This window comes from Furipterus horrens, unplaced genomic scaffold (genome assembly GCF_987537825.1).
Source record: "Furipterus horrens unplaced genomic scaffold, mFurHor1.1.pri manual_scaffold_1, whole genome shotgun sequence".
Lineage (NCBI taxonomy): Eukaryota > Metazoa > Chordata > Mammalia > Chiroptera > Furipteridae > Furipterus > Furipterus horrens.
Window position 1 is genome coordinate 84,729,718 of NW_028327171.1, and position 18,952 is coordinate 84,748,669.

The window sequence follows — 18,952 nt, forward strand, 5'->3', positions numbered from 1 at the left end:
CATTTTCTTTGGAAGGGTGGCAACCCAAAGTTGCATGAAGCCAAAAGGAATTTTTAAGACACAAGAAAATGCCTTTATTTAGGCTTTCATTCCTTGAAATGTTAGACAACTTGTCACTCCAGTTAAAAAAAAAAAGTCAAAAGTCAAAAAAAGAACTCTGTGTATGGGATGCAATGGTCTTCAGGGGAGCAAAAACACAACAATCTGATCCGTGACAGGAGCAGGATGACACAGCTACAAGACAATGGCAGACAACAACTGCTGTGAGAGGAGACAAGATTGAATAGGGATGGGGCCAAAAAGACAAAAGAGAAACAACTCCCAGAGGAGTGGTTAGAAGTCCTTTCCTGTGCAATACAGTGGAAAAATCCAAAAGCAGCAAGAGCTCAAGAGACAGATTTAGACAGAGAAATCTATAAAAGAAATAAAGAAGAGCCAACCAGAGCCAAACTCAGTGGCATTCCAGGTAACAAACCATGACCTGCTCCCAAATATCTCATCTGGTGTCTTGGTACTTGAAATGTCTACTGTTAGTCACTCGTTTGGATGGTGACATTATCTGTAGAGTGCAAATGTTAAAAATTACATTAATTAAAAAGGAGAAATAAAAGAAATTTGTAACAGAAAAACACTGATTAATTTTTAGATTATTTGCAATTTTGGATACCCAAGAGTAAAGTCCAAATATAATTTAATACAGGAAGGTATATTTAAAAGAAACCACCCAGCCACTTACTAAAATATAATCTTATTCAATTTTCTTATTACCACTTATTACTCTCTTATGTTTTCTTTTTTTTTCTTTTATTCTTGTCTTGTACTCTTGACTCCTTCCACTGATAGCCACAAATACAGAAACACATCTTACTGACCAGTTGTTACCCAGTACCTGGTACATTGCTCAGCACATAGCAAGCTCTAAAAATATATTTGTTGAATGACTGATGAGTGAATGAATGAACAAACAAAGTAATAAATGATGTAAGGAAACAATGATGTAGAGAGACATCCACAGCCATGTGTTTGTGTACATTTGAAAAAGATAAGCTTAGGTAAGACACTGGGAACATGGCTAAGAAGAGAAAAGTGAGAAATTTGGATAAGTGGATACCTAAAGTCAGAACAGAAAGAGGGTTATCAAAAATACATTTCCAATTTCCTCCATATTGGCTCTGGAAATAAGTATACTTACTATATTCTAATCTGAGTAGAAAAAAACTATTAACTATATTTCAGGACTGTTGAAAAACCCTTGGAATGGGGCAAGAGCAGCACTGCTTCTGTATTTGTCCTGGGCCTCTACAAAAATATCCCATGTGCTTTGTAAAAATTGTTATAGAACTGGGTGCTCTTCAATGCCTGTTTTTAATTTACAGAAATAACAAGCATTTCGCTCAACACCATGGTGGTCCTTATTAAGCAAGTGCAAGCACTGGATGCTAGTGAAACGCTCTCTGTGAGCCTTAGTGGTGCTATTCATGACTGACTCCAAAGTTCTTGTATAGAAAATAGGCAAAAAGAACCCTTGAGAATTTTAAAATTTAGTAGCAATTTTATCATTTACTTCATCTAATCAAGTAATGAGAAAAAAATTTGGTTTGGGAATAATTTGACTTGCTTATATTACTTCCAAATAGCTTGAGTATGATAAAGGGATACATACAGGGTGTGGCAAAGGTAGGTTTACAGTTGTGAATACATGAAGCAGAGTTATTCTTATAATTATTTCTTAATTGTTATATTATTTATTTGTATTACAACTGTAAGCCTACTTTTGCCCTACCCTGTATAATGTAAATAGCCCTAAAATTTCCCAGTTTTCTATAACTGTGAATTTATATGGTTCATTGCTGTATTTTGTTTTTCTCTCTCCCTTTCACTGTCTCCCACCTCTTTTGGGTTGTTGTTTTGTTTTATTTTGCACATTAAAAGAAAAATATCTGGGATTACCTAAAAACAAGATGAAGTTCTAATACACACACACACAGACTTTACTTTTAAGGGAAATTCTGTGTACTCCTATCAATTTCCTCTCCAGAATTTAATATTTACTACTTATGTTTCAAGGCTAATCAATCATCACCTAATTTTAAGTGACATAATCATCTCAGAATATCAGCTAACATTTAGTTGAGGAAATATTCAAGAAGAAGGCAATAGTACTCATAGATTTGTGAAGACAAGATGAAGAAAGTGAAGACTTCAGTGGAAATTTTCTGCTTCGTGAAAGTTGTCATGTGACATCTCAAGGCTAAGGGCCTACCTGTCTTTTTTTGTGTGTATTGTCATCACATTTCCAAGGGATATCAGAAGGGTACTGTAACCACATTTTGAAAATGTCAAGGCTCTCCAACTATGTGTATCATACACTATGTGAGACAGAGGTTAATTCTGGGGAGATAAGACAAATCTTCCTTGTTTGAAGGCTCATGACTGGTTCCAGAATGTTAAAACGTACTTCACCACAAGGGATATAAGTTCTAGAAAGTAAAGTAGAAAAAACTCTGTTACTTTTTGTTCATACTTCTGATTATATTTTATATATAACTAAAAGGAATATACGTTTTAAGGTATAACTGTCAAGTGAGTAATTTTATGGAAAGGATAGGCTATTGAAAAATAATTCTATTCAAAACTGTTTTCTTTATTCCAAGGCTTTTCCACCATACTTTCTGACAAGTAATATCCTTGTTGCCCAATCTAATCCAATGAGGTCGGTCCCTGCCATACTTGACTTAACAGCCTCTGTGACACAATTGTTTACTACTTAAGTCTTGATATACTCCCGTTCCTGAACCTCAGAAGAACCATTTGTTACTTTTCCTCTTTTTCCTTTACTGGCTGTTCCTTTGCTGGAGATTAGTCTCCTTTGCAGGGAGACTAGTACTTAAAATGCCTCAGAGTTCAGTCCTTGAACATTATCTTTTCTCTATATCACCCACTTTCTATTTTCACCAAAATGGTATCCTGGTCTTGTGGTTTTTAATACATCAATGTCTCCTAAATGTGTGTCTACTTTCCTGATCTCTGCCCTAAGCTCCAGATTCTAATATCCAGCTGATTCTTTGGACACAACTCTTTATATGGCTAATATACCTCTCAAACTTAGCATGTTCCAAATGAAAATTGTGATCTCCCCTAATGTACTTCCTTCTCCAAATCTGTCCTCTCCCGAAGCTTCCTTACCCCAATAAATACCACTCCATTCTTCTACTTGCTAGAGACAACATCTTAATTATTCCCTGATTCTCCACTTTCTCTCATGCCTCACATTAAATGCAATAGCAAATTCTGCCAGTGCTGTCCTTTGATTCCCACCACCCTGGTTCTAGCTTCATTATTATGTATTCTACCAATAGCATTCACATGGGTTTCTTGTCCCAACACATGCTCTCATACTGGTTTTGACACAGAGTGCCTGAGTGATACTTTTTAACTACTAGGCCAGACCATGTTTTCCTCTGTTCAAGCCTTACTAATGTTTCCAATCTCAGCATGAAATTCAAATCTTTTGTAGAGTCAATGACCATCTAAGCCAAACCTGATCTGGCTCTCTACTGCCTCTCTAACCCATGTCCAGTCACATCCTCCTTCTCTCTCTCCTCCCTCTCCCAGCTGCTGAGCCCCTCTCCCTCTGCTCCCGGTGGACTTACTTCCTTGCAAGTTTGCAAACATATCAAAACAGTTCCACATGAAGAACTTTGCACTTGGGGTTCCCTGTGCTGACATACTCTCCTACGAGATATCCCAAGGCATAGCCATCATTTCCATCAAGTCTCTTTTGAAAGGTTACCTTATTGTTAAGGCAGTCTTTCTGACCCTATTCTAAAATAACACAAACCTCCCCTATCTCTCTCATTATATATTACTTAATTTGCTTTATTTTTTCCATTGAATTAATCATCACTTGTGTATAGATTTTTTATTTGTTTATTCCCTGCCTCCCCTTGATTGGAGTCAAAAATTAATGATATAAAATCATGAGATCAGGAACTGAATTTATTTTGTTAATTGTTCTAACCCCAGTGTTATAATACAACCTGTCATATCCCTGGCACTCAAAAAATATTTGATGAGTTGACTTGTAATTATATATAATATCTATTTATTTAAGAAATTTCAAGTTATTAAAAAAAGATTAATTTTTAAATTCTAAGTGAATTTATAATTAACCAAACTCTGTTGGTGGTTACTAACTCATATATAATATATGACTTTAGAGTAAAAATATAACACTAGTGTCCATTTTCAACAAGCAAAGACCAGGGCTCAAATTTGGGTTCTACATCTTACTAGCTAGTTAACAATTTCGGCAAGTAAGTTACTTATTTTATTAGAGCCTCGGTTTTCTAATGTGTTACAAAAGATGAGAATATTAATGTTGGTTCTCTTTACAGCCATATGCATTAAAGCTGTTATGGAGTAAATGGCATTAGCAGCAGCAGTAGTAGTAGTGGCAATAATGGTTTCTACCTAAGTCACAGAGTAAGCAAATGCTTCTCTATAAATTAAGCATTATTAGAGTTTCAGAAAGACATTTAAATGGGCTTCCCAAGAATTTTCTCCAGGACTGAGACCTAAAATAAACAAAAAGAACAGCATGGCACCAATCACTGAGGCTACTACAATCCTGGAACCTTCTGAAGACATGATCCTAACTCCAGGGTAGGCTAAGAGTCTCACTCTGGATCATCACCATTCAGAGAATACTCAGGAATCCAGCTCATTCCCAGAGTAATGTCAGAGCGAACTGAGATGGATTTCGGAATATTCTACCACAGAGAGAATCAAAATCTCAGGGAAGAACAAGAACTTTCCCTCAGTTCCTCTCAAGAGCCTGCATTATACTCAGGGAAAATTAACTGAGTTGAATATAATGTCCACATATGTGAAATAGTGTCTTTGCCATTTTTAGCCAGAAGAGTCAGGAAATGCTCCTTTCTAATAGCTATATAAAAACAAAAGATGTATGATTCTTCTTAAAGTCAGTGCTTACTACTTTTTAAATTTTATTCATCATCATTGCTTCCCATCTTTTTCCCTCATTCTCTTCCTTTAAATTCCCATTCCACCAATGAAGAACAGAAGGCTGTAAGGCCCCAGTACATGGTAAATGTACATCTTTTAGAATGTGTTTCTCCTCTGTTAGACAGATAGACATACTGAAAGATAAGTGAAGAAAAAAAGAGATATTTCACTGATAGTAAAATGTAAGATGCTTCTCACTTTTCTCGATCTTTTCTTTTCCCTGGAACAAAGTATTAGCTTTAGTCAACAAGTGTTGATCTGTTCTAAAGGAAAGACCAGAGGAGTTCCAAGGTAACCTTATAAAACTCCAACTGTTTAAGGGAAGAGGGCAGAGACATAGGTGTTATGGTTTGATTTGATTTTAGATGGGGTTTGTGTGTATAGGTGGGGAACCAGTCATTGGGCAGGGCTCAAGGAACCATTTCATCGAGTATAAATAATCCTGGCAAGGGACACAAGGACTCTCTGGAAGGGCTTACCACTTCTGTCTGCCACCCCAAAGCCAAATCCTTTTATTAAATTTTTTTAAAAAAATAAACAACTGTGATTATAGAATTACAACTTACACAGCGTGGCTTCACCCAGTTATATTACCTTCCTGAGCCACTCATTGGAAAGCCAGAAATGTTCTGACTCCAGGGTGATGTGTAATACTACTTCAGGCTATGCAGGAATGCCCAGGATCACCCTTGTCCAGGAGCCAGACCAAACTTAACCTGGCCAGAATCTCATAAGAATTAATGGTTTTTAAGAGAAGGTCACTGGCAGAACCTTAGGAAATGAGATCCCAAGACATGGAACTAATTGTCCAACAGAAGAGATTTCACATAGGGAAAGAGCTACTTCCTTGTCTGGCTAGGAGGATATGTGGAAGGAACAGAGCCCAGGAATGTTCGAATGTTTCTGAAAGTCCTTTATGTGGTTTGAGTTAGGTGAAAGAGTTTTTTGTCTCCCATCACTTAGGATTAAATAAATTTCTACATAAATTTCATTTTTTTCTTCAAAGAGGTTTTGTATGTTGACTGGAACTTTTTACCAAAAGAAAATGAAAGAAGCACATATGAAAAAATCACTGCAAATTTTTTGGTTAAGAAAGATAGGAAATCTTTTACTAATGGATACTATAACTAATTGTTTGGTCATACTATTTCCTGTTAGGTACCTAAATGAAAAAACAAAATCTGGTGGTTTTTCAATTAGGATATCAAAGTTACTAATTAGATGGTAAGCTGTTTGAAGGTAGAACACTCATCTTCTGGTTTTCTGTAACTCTTACACTACCTATCACAATTATGGGCATACTAGGCACCTAGTATGTCTCCCATGAAATAGAGTGCCAGTAGGGACATTACATCAGTGTATACAACATCTAAAATTCTCTCGACATATTGATGTATAAAAGGAAAACTGAAAAGTCCTCTTCATTTTTTTTTTTTTTTTTTTTTTTTTGTCTTTTGTCCAACAGAGGTGTCTAGAGTGCCCACTCTGTGCCATGTTGAGCCTGGTGCTGAGATACAAGCAAGAATGATACATTTTCTGCATTGAGTGTAGTCTGATATATAATAACCTAAATTTATAATTCAATATAAGATGGACTGACATATAGATATCAAGAGAATGATGAGGACTTCAAAAACTTTGCCTGAAGAAAACAGGAAAATCTTATAGGAAACTAAAATTTATGAAACCTTGGCTATTCATGTCATCAACTAATGACTTGGGCCAGGATTATCATATCAAAGTAGAGGAGATATGCTGAGTAGAACATTAGTGTTAGTATATACAGTATATTAACTTATAGTATAGTACATTAATATATAGTATACGAGATTGGTACTATAACAGCTTCTTAACATTAGCAAAGAGAATTCAGGAACACACAAATAACATATACAATATCACCAACCTGTATTTGGTGTCGTATTTGTATACTTAGTTGGTTAAAACAACAGGGAAGGAATGCAAAATAAACAGCACAGTATGTACTCTTCTGAATGATCCTATAAGTCTCCTAATAATGATCATGTCTCTTTAGGAGCCAGAACAGACATCATCAAATCTGAGTGTCACAATAAGTAATGTCTACTCTATAAAGGAAAATATCTGCATCGTTAATCTTATTTCTCATTTGAGATTGAATTTTTATAAATTCTTGCTCTTCTGGGGATGAACTATATGGTCTTCCAGAAGTATGGCTTCATCCAGTCATATTACCTTCCTGAGCCAGTCATTTGTTTGACTTTAAACAAATCTATTTCTAACTAACTGTTGGTCAATTCATCAGTCTTTTGTGATACAAAGATTGTATTAGATTTTATTTCTGTGTAAAGAATTACCTCAAAATTTAATGGTTTAAAACAATACACATTTACTATATCAAAGCTTCCATAACCCAGAAGACTCTAGGAATGGTCGAACTGGATGTGCCTGGCTCAAGGCATCTCAGGTTGCAATTAAGGTACCAGCAGTGGCTGCTGTTATTTCAGGGCCCCACTGGGCAAGGATCTGCCACTAGTCTCACTCACATGGCTGTTGGCTGGAGATATCAGTTCCTTGCTACATAGCCCTCTCCTTTGGACAGCTCACAGCATGACAGCTAATATCCTTGAGAGAGGGCTGGAGGGGTAACCTTAATCTTTCATAATTTTTGTGATATTCTGTTTGTTAGATATAGTAGCCAGCCTGCACTCAAAAAGAGGGTAATGCAAGGTCATGAATGCCAGGCGACGTGAAAGTCATTGGGGGCCATCTTAGAGACTGCCTATCTACCACTAAGAGGTAGAAGTAAAATATGAATTGTATTGTTATTTATTAGATTAACACATGAACAGACCCTGTGAATCTCTCCATAGCTCTCTGTCTGGATGGACTGTCCACTGTGCCCTCCCAACCAGAGTTATGTGAACTCTTGACATATGTAATAGTTTGAAGAGGAGACCAGTCTCTCTTCCATGACATTGTGAAAGAATGGGATTTTCAAATTAAATCCCTGCACTCATTTACTAACCTAAAGATACAAGCATGCAATTATACTTCTACATGTAAATACAAATAAGTAAAAGTGCTAGACTTGTGCTTCTCATGTTTCACAGCATTTTCTAAAAAGTTTATTAGACTGTTAAATGAACTGCTAAAGAATGTGTACCATGGTGAAAAAAAAACTTCATTTTTCACAGTTCTTGGCCTCTCTGTATTTATGTCTGGAACCTAAACACTCAGCAAATTTAAGTTGTTGCCTTTAATTTCCTCTTGAATAAACATAGAGGGGAATGAAAAGGAAAAAATGTATTTTCTCAGTTTTATCATGTTTCCCTAGTCATGTCCCTTTTATTACTCCTCCCTGTCTGCTGATCCGTTCACCTCAGTAAAGTTCAAAGAACTTGAGCTTCTATTGTTCCACTTGAGGCACTTTTATGAAAATGATTTTGCTTTCTGTACAGGATTGTTTTCAATGGTAGATTGTTTTCAATGGTAACAATGACTTTATAAATAAGTAATAAATTCCTCAGTGATAACTTGACACTTACAAAGTTTCAACTTTTAAACCCTCATTATAAGCAATACACCAAAAGGAATTTTAGATCCTTTAACAATAGTAAAAGATACTTTTTCACCTGCTTTTAACTCAAACGTAGTTTAACACATTTGCATCATTTTTTTCCAAAAGAAATACACTTTTGGATATAACCCAGATGTACACAATTTCTGCCAAAAGGATAGTTTTCCACACAACATTTCATACAAATTAAAATTGGGTTTGAATGGTCTTGAATACATTTTAAGTAGCCTGCACTTCCATATTTTATAATTCCAAGTCCTGAGCTTTATTTTTACGTGAGGCATATCCAGTGAATATTCCACAGGTATTTCAAATTCAAGATACTCCAAAATAAACTCATCCTTTCTCACCTCCCCTCACCAACTCATATTGTCATATGGATCATTACCAATTATTTAATAATCCCAACTTTTAATTTACAGGAAAAATTTAGGGAGATCAGAGAATTAAATGACTTGCCCAATGTATCTAGGGTTAGAGACCAGTATCTCCTCCCAACTGGTCCTTCATGTTTTTGTTTCCTCTATTTTTATTAATGATACCATTGAAAGCTTTTACTCACCTCAAGCCACCAAAGTCAAATCTACTTTTTCCCTTTCCCCATATCCAATTGCCTGCCAAGTCTTACTACTCACATATGGATGCTGCTTTCATTCCCTTTTTCACCATACCCATTCAAGTCCTTATATTTTACCTGGGGCTATTGAAAAAGCCTCCTGACTACTTACCTTGACCTCCAGCCTTCACTCACTCTAGGTTACTCCAAATGACAATCAGTGATATTTTCCTTAAACACAGTTTTGATCATGTCATGAAATAATTCTATTCTTGAGTGTCTTTCCATTGTCAAGCAAATAAAGCACTTCTTTTTTTTTTTTTTGCCTATTGAATTTAACTTTATTTTTTATTCTTTACATTATTATAGCTGTCCCCATTTTCCCCCTTTGCCCACTTCCACCCAACACTTGTCCCCTCCCCTTTTCTCAGGCTATTACCACAGTTACTGTGTCTATGGGTTATGCATATATATCCATATTCTTTTATATTCTAGTGTTCTGGGCTCTGCATAAACTAACTCTCATAAACATTCTCCTATAGTTTATTTAGTAGCATTCTCTTCTCTAGCTAAACTGATACACTCTATTTCCAGAATATACCTCGTCCTCCTTCATCTGTGTTCACATCATTTTTTCTACCTGGGATAACACCTCTTTTTAATATGATGAACTCTTGCCCATCCACCCAACTAAGATGATCATTGCTCTATCTGAAACTCCCTTGGTATTGTTTCTGTCTATTTGTGGTTCTTATTATATTCTTCTAGCTTTAGAGGTCTACAACTATTCCTTTACCCTTTGCTTTATTATAAGGTTCATAAGGATAGTAACCATTCAGCTATGTACTCCCTATAAGACAATTGTGGTTCTTATCCCCAACATGGCTCAATAAATGATCATCAAATTAATAAATGTAGCCTGTCTGTGGAATGGAATCTAAAACTTTCAACTTATTTTTAAAGCATCTCCATTAGAGGTACTAGAAAATTGCTATACAGCCCTCTTAAAAGCCATTTATAAAGGCAGTTACTCTTTCAATTGCCTTGTTCTTATTCATAGCTTTACCTAGGAGGTGATAAGGCTAAGAAGGTATGCAGATGGATAGACAAGGTTGGTGATGTTACAGGACTATAACATTATGTACTTTCCTTTTACTTAGTGTTTTTATATAGGTCATATCAAGGGTATCACTGAAGATAAGGTGTTAAGCAGCTCTCTGTTTTGTGTTCTTTAGGTTTTGGTTTTGGTTTTATCATTAATTGGCCAGTATGCTCCTCTAACATTTAACAGCCACTCAGAATTTCCCAGAGCTGTCAATCACTAGGGCAGTTCCTTCTGGGTCCAGATGCAACTGTTTCAAAGGAGAAACTGTTATCTCTTTTCATACTCAGTGCAAGTAGAGAGCACCAAACACCAATTTTATATTTCTTGTATTTTTCTCTTTATCCACAAATAATTACTTTTTTATTATTCCTTTGTTTCCCTCTTACAAACTTCTTACAAACTTCTGAAGGTGAAACAATAGAAGCTGTCACACATGCATTTTTTAAGTTAAAAAATATTTTAAACATTCTTGTCAGAAGCCAAGAATATCTTGTCAATAGCATTTCATGGGCAGATCATCTAGCCAAGCCACAGGCCAGTCTTTCCTCATAAGTTTTACCTCATTACATTTGGATTTATTCAAAGTAGAATAAATGAGGTTGAACTATCCAAAATGTTATGTGAGCCAGCGGGAAGAAAAGAAAATGCATCTCAAATTAGCGCAATTACTCAAATTCAAACATGGTATGTTACACTGTTGGTCATCCTATAATGCTAAATATATTTTATTTGACTTAAGCTATGAAGCATTGCTGGAGATGCTCTCACAGTGATTAGATGCATTGTGAATGCATAGCTAACATCAGCTGGGCCTTCAACACTGGTCAACAAATTCCTTTTATTTTTATATTACCACTGTATTGAATTACCTATATATAATAACTGTTTCAAATGTTTTACATACTCTGAGGGCCGCCACATAATCCTCGCCTCCTATACTCACAGCTGATTATCTCATCATTTCCTTTACTGTGAGGCTTAAGACTATTTAATAAAAATACTCAACTACAAACTTAATGGGAATCTCCTCAAATCTCTTTGCACAATTAATGCTGTTCCAAATATTCAGTTCCCTCTTCTAATTACCTGGTATGAGTGTATTCTCCTGTCCCCTTTGAAGTTAGGCATGTCCCTGTGAATTGCTTTGGTCAATGAAAAGAGGAATGGGTCTCTTTCAGATGGGAGCTTTAAGAGTCATTTGGTGATTTGACACTTTTCCTTTCCCCCAGGAATAGCTCTTGGTACAGCTCGAGATTCTGACTGTTTTCTGTCATGCTGAGTCTTGAGGTAGTGATATATGGGAAGCAGAGTCCCAGCCTATGCACATAAACATGAATCATGAGCAAGAAATAAACCTTTGTGGTGTAGATCCACTAAAATTTGGGGGTTGTTAGCTACATTAACCAATACCTAGTCTCTGAATGATATCAGGGAAACTGGTGGAGTAGGTAACCCTAAACACTTGTCCCTCTGCAAAAACAGTAAATAAATTGACAAGAACTGTGAGAATCAATTTTATCAGAACTCTGAAAACTTACCAAGAGTTTATAGCAACTAACCAAATGTTTAATCAAGAAAAAATCATCTAATTCTCAGTAAGAGAGCATAGTCGCATTTTAACTTACCCTGTCCCCATTCCTCACTCCCTAGCTGAAAGGCAACCTTGCACACAACAAGCTGCGTTCCTGGTATAGGTTCCTAGTACTAGAAGAAGCAGAACAGAACTTACTCTCCAAGACTCATGGCTTTGTTTTGACCTGTCAGGTGACTCTGCAGGACTAGCTCAAAGGGCTTGCCTTTATTTTGCCTAAATCAGAACAATCCAAGATAGCTCCTCAGGGAGCATTTGTCAAAGCTTTTTAAGGGCAAATGGATTAGCAGCTGTTACCTGGGGCAAGGGATAACAGGGCAAACAATAGACAAACTGAAAAGCTTGGTAGAAAAGGCAAGGTATTGAGATAATTAGTGGAAGAAAGAAATTAAAGAAATCTTAAAAAATGAAAGGATATCCTGTTTTAATGGATTGGAAGACTTAATAATGTTAAGAAGGCAATACTCTCCAAAGTGATTTACAGATTCTATGCAATCCTGTCAAAATGTCAATTTCCTTGTTGCTGAAATGGACAAGCCAATTCTCAAATCCATACTGAATTACAAGGGACCCCTGATAGCCAAAGCAGTTTTGAAAAAGAACAAATTGAATGGACTCACACTTCCTCATTTCAAAACTTGCTGTAGAGCTACAGAAATCAAAACAGTGTAGTATTGACAAGAATAAACATAGAGATCAATGGAATAGAATTGAGAGTCCGGAAATAAAGTCATACATCTATGGTCAGTTAATTTTTGAGAAGCATCCCAAGACCATTCAGTAAGGGAAATAAATTTTTTTTTCCCTCAACATATGGTTCTGAAACAACTGGATAACCACGTGCAAAATAATAATATTGAACCCTTAGTTTGTACCATATACAAAAATTAACTCAAAATCAATCAAAGACTTAAATATAAAAGCAAAATTCATAAAACTTAGAAGAAAACAGTGGACTATATCTTAATTACCTTGGATTTGACAATGAATTATTAGTTAGTTGTAACACCAAAAACACAAATGGCAAAAGAAAAATATAGAAATTTATCTTCACCAAAATTAAAAGCCTGTGTGTAAAAATAACACAATAAAGTGAAAAGACAACTCATAGAATGGGAAAAAATATTTGTAAATCATATATTTGATAAGGGTCTAGTATTCATAATATATAAAGAATTCTTACAACTCAACAATAAAAAGATAATCCAATTAAAAATGGGCAAAGAGATGTGAACAGAGAAAATATATAAATATATATTTCCAAAAATATATATAAAGGACCAATCAGGACATGATGATATTCAATCTCATTAGTCATTGGGGAAATGCAAATCAAAATTACAATAAGAGACAACTTCACACTCACTAAGAAGGTAATAATAATAATATTATTAATAATAATATGGGAAAATACAAGTATTAGTGAGAATGAGGAGAAACTGGAATCTTCATATATTGCTTGGTAAGAATATAAACTGATACAGCCATTGTGGCAAAGAGGCAGTTTCTTAAAACATAGAATAACCTTATATAAGCCAGAAATTCCAACTGTTTGGAATCCATGATAACTAAAAACAAGTATTCAAACAAAAACTTGTGTATGAATGTTCGCGTAATTTTCATAATAACCAGAAAAGTGGAAACAACCTAATGTTTTTCAACTGGCAATGGATAAACACAATGTGGTGTAGGTATACAATGGAATATTATTCAGCCATAGAAAGGAATGAAATGCTGATATATGCTACAACATAAAGTCTGAATACATTATGCTTAGTAAAAAAAGCCAGACACAAAAGGCTGTGTTACCTAGGAACAGCAGTTGGGAGTCCTGCTGCCTGCCGACTCCCTCTAGGCAAAATTCCAGAGGCAAACATTTGATGATAAAGGAAAGCAGTCTTTATCCAAAAGCTTTACAATTTTGGAATAATAGCTTTCCACTGGGATTAGTCACTTAAGCCTATCAATGAAGGCTAAACTCTTTAACTCTTTAGCCTTAATCACTTTAACCTATCAATTAAGGCTAAACTCTAACACCTGGGTTCTCCTATCATTCCCCCTATTAGTTTTAATTATCTTATTTCTATAGTGTTAACAACAGAAGATACAAAAGCTACACAATTTCAGAAACCGCCTCAGAGCTCATCCTCTCTAGAAAACTCAAAGAATAACCCTGCTACCCTCTGCCAGGCCAGCCTGATGCTAGGCTGGGCTCAGAGTTCCTGACCATCCAAAATACCATCCATTGGGAAACTCAGGCAGCTGCAGCACAATCATCCATTAGTCCTGAAGAAAAGGAAATTGTTCTGAAAAATCTCATTCAGAAATCTAAACTTGAACACTATGCCAGCCTTTTAAATAGTGTTTAGAATAATTCACAATTCTTGCCTTTAATCAATATTATTAAGCATCTACTATTTGCTTGGCATTGTTCCAGGCCTCAGCCCTTATAAGCTTATATTTTAGTCAAGTAGAGGGTTGGAGAAAATAAATACATGAATGAGATAATTTTGGAAAGTGATTATTGCTGAGAAAAATACAAAGTTGGTTGAAACAACAGAGAGGGATGGAACAGAAGAGACATTATCCTATGTGTTGAAGAAAGTTCTGTGGGTGTGCCATTCAAACTGAGACCTGAAAACCAAGAAGAAGCCAGTCATGCCAAGATCTGGCAATAGGGTTGTCTCAGCAGAGACAGCAATGACAGTGAAGGCCTGAGGCAGTAAAACCTGGCTTGTCCTGTGCCAGGCCAGGAAATACATCTGAAGCACAGTGGGATGTGGCAGTCACTGGGGTAGAACCACTGGGCAGAGGGACGAGATTGTATCAGGTCTTGTAGGTCACAGTATGGCATTGGGCTTTTATTCTCTGAATAAGGGGAAGCCTTTGGAGCGATTTAAATGGGTGAGAAATATGATCTGATTCATCTGTTAAAAATATCTCCTTGGCTGCTATGTAAAGGTGAGATGAATATGTGTGGGGCAGCAGTTCGGAGACCATGGCAGGGCACAGAGAGGGTGGCAGGTGGAGCTGTAAATGTGAAGATTCAGTTATAAAAAATCTGAGCACATTTTCTGATTTCTCTTTATCCACTCTCCCCTCACTTATTTCTTGTTCTAGTCTTCCACTAGACTAAGAAAATAGAAGTCTTTGCCATTAGCAAATGCACTGGGAATGCTTCTTTAAACATATTTAAGAAATTTAAACAAAAAGAAAGGGAGCACAAGGGGGCATGCACGTATTAAATTTCTTTTAGACCTGGAAATCTAAGTTCTTTAGACACTGTGTACCTGGACCAGAGCATGTTCTCATAACTGGATATAGCCTCATAAAATAAAGCCACATTTATGTATATAATCACTTTTTCAGAGGTTGCATCTTATTTATAGCTTAGAATGAAAGGCTATTGTTCAACTGTGTTAATCATGGATGTTTGTCATTTAAAGCAGAAAAAGAAGTAAAACAACAAAAAACATCTAATTTGTTTCAACACTTTACTATTTGGCAGATTTCTAAAATCCACATATGCTAATGTTTGTATTAATTGATTAATAACAGGATACTTGTCAGAGCTAAATACTTTTGTAATTAATTAATATTAAAAACCCATTGAGCTCTAAAACATGAATGGAAGCACCAGTGGTTTGAAATTTTTTCTGTCATATTATTTTTATTTTTTAATCAATGCATTTTAATAATAATAATAATTTGGAAAGAAACTTTAATGACACATTTAAATAGCCTGCCAATGTGTAAATGATTATTCACTAAAATGAAGATACTTATCAGTAAAATAACAAATACATTTTAAACATTTACCATGTGCCAGGACATTATACTGGAGGAAGCCACTATAAATACACATATTCTTGTTAGCTCTAAAGTATACGACACATATTTCCAGTAATAATATATTTTATACAACAATCCAGTGTTTGCTTGAAGTATTTTGATCTGTTCATTAGATTCCACATCTAAGTGAAATCATACGGTATTTGTCTCTCTATGACTGGCTTATTTCGCTTAGCATAATGTTTTCCAGGTCCATCCATACTGTCACAAAGGGTAAAATTTTCTTCTTTTTTATGGCTCAGTAGTATTCCATTTTGTAAATGTCCCATAGTTGTTTTATTCTCTCATTTGCTGAGAGACAGTTGGGCTGCTTCCTTATCTTGTCAATTGCAAATAACACCACAATGAATATAGGGGTGCTTATGTTCTTTGGAATTAGTGTATTGGGTTCCTTTGGATATATTCCCAGAAGTGGGATCACTGGGTCAAAAGGAAGATACATTTTTAATTTTTTGAGGTACCTTCATATTGCTTTCCACAGTGACTGTACCAATCTGCATTCAGAACAACAGTGCAGAATGGTTCCCCTTTCTCCACATCCTTGCCAGCACTTGTTGTTTGTTGATTTATTGATGATAGTCATTCTGATAGGTGTGAGAGATGATATCTTGTTGTGGTTTTAATTTGCATTTCTCTGAAGATTAGATTAGTGACATTGAGCATCTTTTCATATGTATTGGCCATCTATATGTTCTCTTTGGAGGAGTGTCACTTCAGGTCTTTTGCCCATTTTTAAAATGTGGTTGCTTGTTTTTCCAGTGTTGAGTTTTTTAAGTTCTTTATAAATTTTAGATATTAACCCTTATCAGATGTATCAGCAAATGCATTCTCCCATTTTGTGGATTGTCTTTTTATTTTGTTGATGTTTTCCTTTACTGTGCAAAAACCTTTCAGTCTGATGTAGTCCCATTTGTTTATTTTTTCTTCTGTTTCCCTTGCCTGGGGAGATAGACTGGATAAAATATTGCTAATAGCAATGTCTGAGATTTTACTGCCTATATTTTCTTATAGGATCTTTATGGTGTTGGGTCTAACATCTAAGTCTTTGATCCATTTTGAATTTATTCTTGTGTGTGGTGTAAGAAAGGGGTCTAGTTTCTTTTTTTTGCACATGTCTGTCCAATTTCCCCAACACCATTTATTGAATAAACTATTGTTAGCTCATTGTGTGTGCCTGCTTTCTCTATCAAATATTAATTGACTATAAAAGTGTGGGTTCATTTCTGGGCTCTCTATTCTGTTCCATTGACCTATGTGTCTGTTTTATGCTAGTACCAGACTGTTTTGATTACTATGGCCTTATGATACAGTTTGATATTAGGTAGTGTAATTCTTCCAACTTTGTTCTTCTTTCTCGGGATTGCTGTTGCTATGTGGGGCCTTTGGTAGTTCCGTATACATTTTTGAAATATTTGTTCTAGTTTTGTGAAATATATCATTGGAATCTTATAGAAATTGCATTGAATCTATAGATTGCTGTGGGTAGTATGGACATTTTACTAATGTTAATTCTTCCTATCCATGAACACAGTATGTACTTTCACTTATTTGTATCTTCTTCAATTTCTTTCTTCAGCGTCTTATAATTTTATGAATACAGGTCTTTTAGATATTTGGTTAGGTTTATTACTAGGTATTTTATTCTTTTTGAATCAAATGTGAATGGATTGTTTTCTTAATATTTCTTTCTGTTAGTTCGTTACTGGCACATAAAAATGCAACTTATTGGACTCTTTTGTAGAACTTCTGGCCAAGACGGAGGCCTAGACCGACACACTTCATCTCACTCCACAACTAAGAAGGAATACAAATACTGAAAAACCAGAAATAACTAGAAGTTCCAGAAAATAAATGGAAGTCTAACGTATGAAGTTATAAAGAAGTGGTGCTCATCCAGACGGGTAGGAGGGGAAAAGCCAGGATGGAGAAGTCAAGCTGCGCTGGCAGCAGCAGCAGCGGTGACAGCAGAGGGATGGCGGTAAGCACAGAGACCTGTATTTAAGGGGAGGTGAGAGGCACCATGGGAGCACCCCTGGCTGCAGACCAGACACGTCAGCTCACAATTCCAACACCGGGAAGGCAGACCCACATTGCCTTGGACTGTGAGGCCCAGAGGGTGTGGGGACAGAGGAGGAGGCTCCCAGTCTCTCAGTGGAGAGTGAACGGCAGGAATCCATCTTGGACCCCCACTCCCACACAAAATGCTACAGTGTGGTGAGAAGGGTCGCCCAGTAGTGACGAGTGCACAGGGCTCCACCCCCTATAGCGTAGGAGGTGTGAAAGCCCTGCCCAGGAAGCAAGATGAACACAAAACTGTCAGGATGGCATAGATCATGATAGAGATCCTGGTGACACAGCTCAACAGACAGCAAATATCTAATCTAACAATTCAGCAGATAGGAAATCTTTCTGAGTCATAGTTCAGAGCTTTGGTTATATGAATGTGTATAGACCTAACAGCAGATCTTAAACAAAATGGGGAAGGAATGAAGGCTAGCCCTGTTGAAATGAACAAAAACACATATGAAACTAGTGGTGAGGGAAGGGAAACCAGGGATCAAATCAACAAATTGGAACATAGGGAAGGAACAGTCAACCAGTGCAGAAAGAAGAAACAAAAAGTGAGGAAAATGAGGAGAGGCTCAGAAACCTGTGGGACAGCTATAAGCGGGCCAACATCCAAATCATAGGGTTGCCAGAAGGTGAAGAAAAAGAACTAGAAATTGAAAAATTATGTGGAAAAATAATGAAGCAGAACTTCCCTAACTCGGAGAAGGAAATAGACTTACAGGTCCAGGAAACACAGAGAGTTCAAAAAAAAACTGGACCCAGGAAGAACCACACCAAGACACATTATAATCAAAATGTCAAAAATTAAGGTTAAAGAGACAACCTTAAAAGAAGCAAAAGACCTGGCTGCTGTGGCGCAGTGGATTGAGTGTCGGCCTGCAAGCTAAGTGTCGCCGGTTCGATTTCCAGTCAGGACACATGACTGGATTGCATGTCAGATCCCCAGTTGGGGGTGCGAGTGAGAGGCAACCACACAGTGATGTTTCTCTTCCTCTCTTTCTCCTTTCCCCTCTCTCTAAAAATAAATAAATAAACAAACAAATAAATAAATAATTTTTTTAAAAAAAGTAGCAAGAGAGAAGAGAATTATGTAAAAGGGGTCCCAATAAGATTATTAGCTAGTTTCTCAAAAGAGGCTATTCAGGCAAGAAGGAACTTGCAAGAAATATTCAAAGGAATGAAAAGCAAAAA